The sequence below is a fragment of the Loxodonta africana genome, chromosome 8, assembly GCF_030014295.1.
Source record: "Loxodonta africana isolate mLoxAfr1 chromosome 8, mLoxAfr1.hap2, whole genome shotgun sequence".
NCBI lineage: Eukaryota > Metazoa > Chordata > Mammalia > Proboscidea > Elephantidae > Loxodonta > Loxodonta africana.
This window is the reverse complement of record NC_087349.1, coordinates 119,180,540-119,188,845: the sequence shown is the minus strand read 5'-3', so window position 1 is coordinate 119,188,845 and position 8,306 is coordinate 119,180,540. Positions and strand designations below refer to the sequence as shown.

General features: G+C 43.2%; 1 non-coding gene across 1 annotated transcript; it reads right to left on the bottom strand.

Moving 5' to 3' along the window:
- Positions 1-2,307: 2,307 nt before the first annotated feature.
- LOC111749780 (U6 spliceosomal RNA) lies at positions 2,308-2,414 on the bottom strand. Its single transcript, XR_002784973.1, has one exon. It is a non-coding gene; the product is annotated as a U6 spliceosomal RNA (small nuclear RNA).
- Between the last annotated feature and the right edge of the window lie 5,892 nt (positions 2,415-8,306).

Below are 8,306 nucleotides of genomic sequence, written 5' to 3'. Positions count from 1 at the left end.
CTAGGGTATTTCATGTTGTAATTTATAAGTGGAAAGTCTATAACAAGGGAATAGGAAATATTGATGTAACGTAACTAACCTTAGCTAGAAGGCAGTTCTCTAAAGAAGTGTGCTTCCTTTCAACCGTCATTAGTGTAAAGTACTCCAACTTTGCATTCCATCCAAAACAATGTCTTAGTAACATAATACTGCCCGTGGCAGACAATTCAAGGGGTATAGTTATCTCAAAGCAATTAAGTGAGAGAAGAATTTATTATTAAAACCTGTGCCTGCATAAAAAATATCCTTCAATGAATACGGTATTGTGTTAATTCTATAATAACATTGCTCCAAACAACTTGGTGCTTGCTAATGTCTAAAAGCTAAGTTTATTTATCCTATTGTTTTGACTGTTATACTGTGAGTAATTCTACAGATCGCTAATTTCAATGCCACACCAATGACACAATCCCTAAACAGAATGAAGTTGCTACAATCTTTCAATTAATTAAACAACAAATCTAATTTCACACTACAGAGCTTTGGAATAGCTACTGTTTGCTGAAATTATCATTGCAAATAACAAAACAGAATATTTAAAGAACCAGCATTTAGCATTCTCGATTAAGTCTGGGCTAAATGTTAATAAACATAACCCAGTGTGGAAAGCCATCTGCTGGATATTCAGTTTTATGGAGGGAATTCACCATGAGCAGCCTGGTCTAGACAGCTTGCTGACATGAATCCTGTCCTCCGAGGAATCAATGGACTGTTAGCAAATTTTTAAGAAGCCACTTCCATCAGTGGACTGTATCACTAACTGCCAAAAAAAATCAGCTAGATTATCTCAGATTAGAAAAGGTTAGTTTATTAAAAAATAAGCCATGTGACAACCACATAATTTTTACAAATTCACATGCACTCTTGCATTTGTTCATTTCTTATTTTTCTTCCCAACCTTTATCCCTGGGCATACACAGCTCCTACTCTTGTCCAAATAGCACGTATACAAATTTCTGTTATTGTGTCATAAGTATCTTTATTCATTTTTACTTGGTATTTAAATCATCATTTTGATGTACTGCATAATAATTCATCATGTAAGTGGGCTATGGTTTGCTTAATCATTCTTCCATTGTCGTCATTTAACTTGGTTCCAAATATTGGTGCTTATTAGCTATGAAGCATGTAGATTTCAAAGAGTTTGGTATTATTTTCTTAGAGCCTCTGGCAATTCAACTTAAAGATTTACAAGCTTTTGAGGATGCTATTTGTTTCAGAATGTGTGCTGAGATGATCTCTACTTTTTTGTCTGTCCTTATTTCTTCAATGAATATGTATTAGTTTTTAAAAATTTTTATTGTTCTTTAAGTGAAGGTTTACAAATCAAGTTAGTCTCTCATACAAAAGTTTATATACATCTTGCTATATATGCCTAGTTGCTCTCTTCCTAATGAGACAGCACACTCCTTCCCTCCACTTTCTATTCTCGTGTCCATTCAGCCAGCTTCTGACTCCCACTGCCCTCTCATCTCCCCTCCAGACAGGAGCTGCCCAAAGCCTCCTGTGTCTACTTGATCCAAGTAGCTCACTCCTCTCCAGTATCATTTTGTATCCCATAGTCCAGTCCAATCCCCATCTGAAGAGTTGGCTTTGGGAATGGTTCCTGTCTTGGGCTAACAGAAGGTCTGGGGACCATGACCTCCAGGGTCCTTCCAGTCTCAGTCAGACCATTATGTCTGGTCTTTTTATAAGAATTTGGGGTCTGCATCCCACTGCTCTCCTGCTCCCTCAGGGTTTCTCTGTTCTGTTCCCTGTCAGGGCAGTCATCGGTTGTAGCTGAGCACCATCTAGTTCTTCTGGTCTCAGGCAAACGTAGTTTCTGGTTTATGTGGCCCTTTCTGTCTCTTGGGCTTGTAATTACCTTGTGTCCTTGATGTTCTTCATTCTCCTTTGCTCCAGGGGGGCTGAGACCAATTGAAGCATCTTAGATGGCTGCTTGCTAGCGTTTAAGACCCCAGGTGCCCCTCTCCAAAGTGGGATGCAGAATGTTTTCTTTATAGATTTTATTATGCCAGTTGACTTAGATGTCCCCTGAAAACATGGTCCCCAAACTACTGCCCCTGCTCTGCTGGCCTTCGAAGCGTTCAGTTTATTCAGGAAATTTCTTTGCTTTTGGTTTAGTCCAGTCGTGCTGACCTCTCCTGTATTGTGTGTTGTTGTCTTTCCCTTCACCTAAAATAGCTCTTGTTTACTATCTAATTAGTGAATACCCCTCTCTCTCCTCCCCTCCCTCCCCACTCTTGTAACCAACAAAGAATATTCTCTAAAAATATGGAAGGCTTCATGAATTTGTGTGTCATCCTTGGGCAGGGGCCAGGTTAATCTTCTCTGCATGGTTCCAATTTTATTATATGTGCTGCTGAAGTCAGCACATATGTATTAGTTTTGTAATAAGAAAAAACACCACAAAATTATTTAAAATGTAATAATCATGTCCTCCTCCAAAGGAGTATGGCAATAGCAGGGACACTTCTTACCTATTTACCAGTTGCTATTAACTTGATTCCAACCCCTGGTAACCCCATGCCTGTCAGAGTAAAATTGTTCCATAGCGTTCTTGGTGTCTGAGTTTTCAGAAGTAGATCATCAGGCATTTCTCCTGAGACGCTCTTGGGTTGCACTCAAACCACCAAGTATTGAGTTAGCAGCTGAGCACGTTAACTGCTTGTACCACCTAGGAATTTATCTTTTAGGGCCAGGTAGTCAGTGGTAGTCCTTGGGTGGTGCCTCAGAAGAAAGGCCTGTCAAACTACTTTCTGAAAAATCAGCCATTGGAGACTCTGTGGAGCACAGTTCTACTCTGACACACATGGGGCAACCATGAATCAGAATTGACTTGATGACAACTATTGGTTCTTCTGTTATTCAGTGGTAGAAATCTCTCCTTCCATGCAGTCCTGGCCAGTGCACCTCATACACAACCATCACCCATCTGTCACTGGAGACTTGTGTGCGCTGTGATGCTGAAGTGCCTCAAATTATGGTCTCATTTATATGACACCGATGCATGTACAGAGCTCAATTCATTTATATGACACCGATACATGTACAGAGCTCAATTCAAAATTTAATGAGTCACACCAAAGCGGGGACTGCGAGCACTCACCTTTATTGATATCTGTCATGGGCCTGTGATGGCACAGGAGCCTTGCGTATGTTGATCCTAATTCTGAAAATAATCTCACGTGGCAGCTGTATTCTCCCACAAGTTGTTGGGTGTGTTGCCCCTTCCTGCCTCCTGCCTCTCAGTTTGGGCAGTGTGGGAGTTCAGCAGGCTGGTCACTGTGGGCAAGTGCTCCTCTGCCTGCTGCCCTGCTCTCCTGGTATACCCAGGGCTGTGTTCTGCCTCATAGCCACCAGGACACAGGTTCCTTGGTGGCCCTCATAATTATTCAGTGGTCTACCTACAGACCACTGAGAGCCAAATGTGGTTTCTCTATGCCCTAAAATGATGATAATAAGAATTATAAGACATTACAACTGTAAGGACATTCAGAGGTTGGTCGATCCAGAGGTTCCATGTTAGAGACTGGAGGACAGCCTGAAGAAGGGTGATCAAGTCCTGAGCCCATGGAAATTGATAGAAGACCCAGGAGGAGAACCCAGTTTCCCCAAATCTCCTCCTGTATCCCCCTCAGTCTCACAGGGTGGACCTGCCTCACCTCTACCAGGGGGTGCAGTTTCCCAGGCTGGAGTCAGTGAGGGAGCAGGACTCAGAGCCCAGACTTACCCGAGTAAACGTGGTGCCTCTGCGGGCCTCGGGGCCCAGTATCTCCACAAGCTGGGGGGAAGAAAATAGCTAATGCCTGGGTTGGGGGTGGGTCTCCTATGGAATCCTGGGTAGGTTAAAGAGATTTGCTAGGGTTCAGGGTGAATTTTGATAATATTCTGGGGCTTAAACTGGGGAATCAGAAATGACTGATCACACCTTCACCCCTTCTCCAAACCTGGTTCCAGGTGGTATGCTCCTCACTAGGAACACAGTAGAGCAGGAAACAAAACATAGCTCATTGATTCTAGGTAGGGGCCTTGCTAGGAAAGGATGGATTGGGATGCAAATTAACTTAAGTAAAAGCAAAACAAGAACCAAAATGTAATGGTGGAAATTATTGCCTTATACCTGAAAACACCCAGCATAAAGAAGAAACCTCAGGTGTGGTTCAGAGGACATCATCAGCTATCTCTATCTCTGTCTCCACTTGGCTCCCATGTATTGTCTTTGTCCTCAGCATGCTGTCTCCAGTTGCAATGATTCCTGGCAGGCTCAGGCTGGACTGGTCCATGGTTCCAGCCATCTCTGAATGAAAGCATCATTTCCCCAATACTTTAAACAAAGCCCTGGGTAGGCTGTGACCGGCCTGGTTAGGGCCATGTGCCTGTTCCTGAATGCATCACTGTGGCCTAGGAAGGCATTTATCTGACTGAACAGGCCAACCTGGAGCCTGAAATGTCATGGAGATGGGAGATGGTCCCTAAAGAGATGTGGGAGAGGAAAAAAAAAAGTGACCAATAGAGTGAATACAGAGACTTAGACACAAAGTCCACTTTCCCCTTCTGAATCTCAGATGAAGGAGTAGAAGATACAGAAGAGAAAGAAAGAGAGAGTATTCACAGCTGCATCACACTGTGATGCCCTGACTGCACAGAAGAATCACACACAAAACCAAGTCCTGACATATGTGATGGCCTGGTGGAACCTTGAGAACAACATGCTGGGTGAAGTCAGTCAAAAAGGTCGAGTACTGTATGATCCCGCCAGAATAGGCAAGTATATAGAGACCAAAATTTATTAGTGGTTCCAAGGGCAGGAGGGCAAAGGAGTCATTGCTAAGGGAATACTGAGCTTTTGTTAAGGGTGATGAAAAAACCTGGAAATGGATAGTGATGATGTTTGTACAACATGATGAATGTAATTAATGTCACAGAACCATACATGTAAAAATGATGAAATGAAAAATATATTACATGTATATTTACTGCAATTTAAGAAAGAAGACAGATCACACAAAGCTTATCAATAGCCCTAAGTCTGGTCAGTTAGACAGCAATTCTTCTTCCTTAGAGTGGGAAAGGAGATGGACCAAAATAGGAAGGGTAGCACTGTAGGTATGTCTACTAGGAAGGGTAGCACTGTAGGTATGTCTACTGAGAGGAGCCTTCCCCCATAAGTGTCTCTGTCCAGGCCCTGGGAGCTATGTGTGTGTGTGTGTGTGTGTGTGTGAAGGGGGCAGTAGGGAAGGCATTGGGTACAGCAGACTTGGCCATAGCCCAGCAAAGCCACGTATTGTAGCATTCCTGAGAGGCTCTGAGCCCTGACGGTTTTCCACCTATGCCCTTTGCCAACAAATCCCTACCCAGAGATCCCCCCATTAAACTCTTGCTGAGTGTCAGGAAATTTGATGAGCTGAATGCCCAGTGTCAACATCAAGAGCTGGGTTTTCATGCTGTCCCATTTGTGCCACAGCTGCAGGCCCAGGAGTCTTACTGTTCAGTTTGTATGGTGAGCTCCCCCATATTTCCTTCTGAAACACAGAGGGTGTGAATAAGAAGTAGATAAACAAGAATTCCAACAGTCCCATCAGACAGCAGGCCCTCCGGGGCAGGGACCTCTCTAACTTGACCTCAGTTCTCAGAAGCAGGACCACAGCTGTCGTGAGGAGGAGCTCATGGCCTCTGGGTTAATTGAGGAGGAGAAAGGATTCAGTATTCAAAGTTGAAAGAATGGGAGAAAGAGAGAAGACATATGGAAGGAATGCTAGAGGCTTGGAATTCTACCCCTACTCCCACCCCCTACCACTCTGGGAAGACAGGCTGGGCTCACATTCTCTTCTCCAGCTGGGTGTAAAGTAAGCTGTCTATGGGAATCTTGACAGTGATCTGCTTCCATGATCATTTAATCCTGCCCCTGTGAGCTAAGCAATCCCTGATGGAGCCCGGGTGCTGCACATAGGGATGCTGGTGCACTGTCTAATAAGTTTAATTAACTTCCATTAGCTCACAAACCAGGCTCAAGTCCCCAAAGACAGGCACGGACATGGTAATGAATTTGTTTTTCCTCCTTTATATTTTCAAAGGGAGTATCTTTTAGGGGGCAGTTTGAGAACATATCAATTTGAGGTTTGTAGTCAAGACTAGAAGTAGACAGTAATTATATAAACTTTTAGAGCTCAGAGTGGATTCATCCAAGAAATTCAAGGTCTGAAGAGCTGTCTTAGCTCTCTTAACACCCCCTTCCCTCCAACTGCTTGAATCTTCCAGTGGAGGCCACATTATGACCACCTCACACATTATCATTATCACTTATAAAAGTGCCATCAAGTCGATTCTGACTCACAGCAACCCTATAGGACAGAGTAGAACTTCCCCATAGGGTTTCCAAGGAGTGGCTGATGTATTCGAACCACTGACCCTTTGGTTAGCAGCTGAGCTCTTAACCATTGCACCACCATATTATGGGACATATCAGGACTTCATTTCTCTTTCTGGCCAAGCAGTATTCCACTGTATGTATGTAGCATATTTTATCAATTCATCTGTTAATGAGAATTTAGCCTGCTTCCATCTTTTGGCTATTGTGAATACTGCTGCAGTGAACATTGGTGTACGTATGTCTGTTCATGTCTCTGCATTCAGGTCCTTTGGGTATATTCCTAGCAGTGGAATTTACCTTAGATCTACCATAATTTACCATAGTTTTACCATATGACCCAGCAATTCCAGTGCAGCAGTATTCACAATGGAATGCTACTCAGCCAGAAAGAGAAATGAAGTCCTGATACATGCATGAGTAGAGCTTGAAGAGTAAAATAAGTCAGTCACAAAAGGACAATATTATATGACCTCACTTAAATACAAAGACCAAAACAGGCAAATATATAGAGACCAAAGTTTATTAGTGGTTACCAGGGTTAAAAAAAAAAAAAAAGAAAAAAAGGGTAAAGGGGGCATTATTTCTTATGGAGCACTGAGTTTCTGTTTAAGGTAATGGAAAATTGTTGTTGATTAAGAGTAATGGATACAAAGCTGATTAATGTAATAAATGTCAGTAAGTTGTATACCTGTAAAAAGTTGAATTTGCAAATGTTGTGTGATATGTATTTTTACAACAACAATAACAACAAAAAGGAGCAGCTGCTGAGGCTGTGTATATACAATCAAAACCTCATGGGATTTGGTTTCTTGGTTTGGAGGTTTAGGTCACGGTTCCACGGGACATTACAGTTAATTGGCCAAATTTGTTGGTAGTGCTTCTGTTCTACCACCTAGTTTGTTGCGTAGTGCCGGGGGTCTTAAAAGCTTGCAAATGACCAGACGGTGTACAGCAATAGGTCTCTATTTGTCTGGAGAGAGAGAAAAAAAGAAGAGTCAGTAATAGGAGGAGGAAAGGTAATGCATGGTCAATTGCCTCCATAAACAACTGCCTCTTTTGCCACAAGATCAGAAGAATTGGATGGTACCCAGCTACCATTACTGAATGTTTTGGTCAAAGATTTTAGAGGAGAATCCTGATCAAAAGGGGGAAAATGTAGAAGAGAATTTTGAATTCTCAAGAAATCCAGACTTACAGGAGCTAATGAGAATAGATAACCCCTGAAACTATTGCTCTGAGACAATATTTAAACCTTAAACCAAAAATATCCCCTGAAGTCTTCTTTAAACCAAACAATATTGTTGTTGTTGGGTGCTGTCAAGTCTATTTTGACTCATGGAGACCCTACGTAACAGAGTAGAACTGCCCCATAGTGTTTTCTCGGCTGTAATCTTTATAGAAGCAGATTGCCAGGTCTTTCTCCCACAGATTCGCTGGATGGAGGGTGGGGAGGCTCTCACACCTATTTTCTCATTGACTTCTCACACAGATGAGGAGGAAGGTGGCATTACCACGATTGGACACAAAGGACGTGTATGGGATAGGTCCACCTCTTCATGCCCTCTGTGAAACGATGGCCACAGGTCAGCCTCTCAGTTTCTCCAGGAGGAAGTTGCTTAAGGCAGATGCTTCTTGAGTACAGTGGGGGTGCTGTACCTGCCCTCTGGGGCTGAGACCCTGCCTGGGATCTCTCCTACTCCTACGGTGCCCCACCAATGTCCCTGCAGCAGTCACATATGGGACTCAGGGGAAGTCTCCAAGCAGTTCTGGTCTCACAGGTCTAGGTGGCTAGCAAAACTAGAGGAATGGCCTAGGGTGTGATGAGGCAGAAATGGGGGTCAGCCACCACACCCCTCTTCTTGCCCCCACTCCTCATAGCACCCACAGAAGGAAG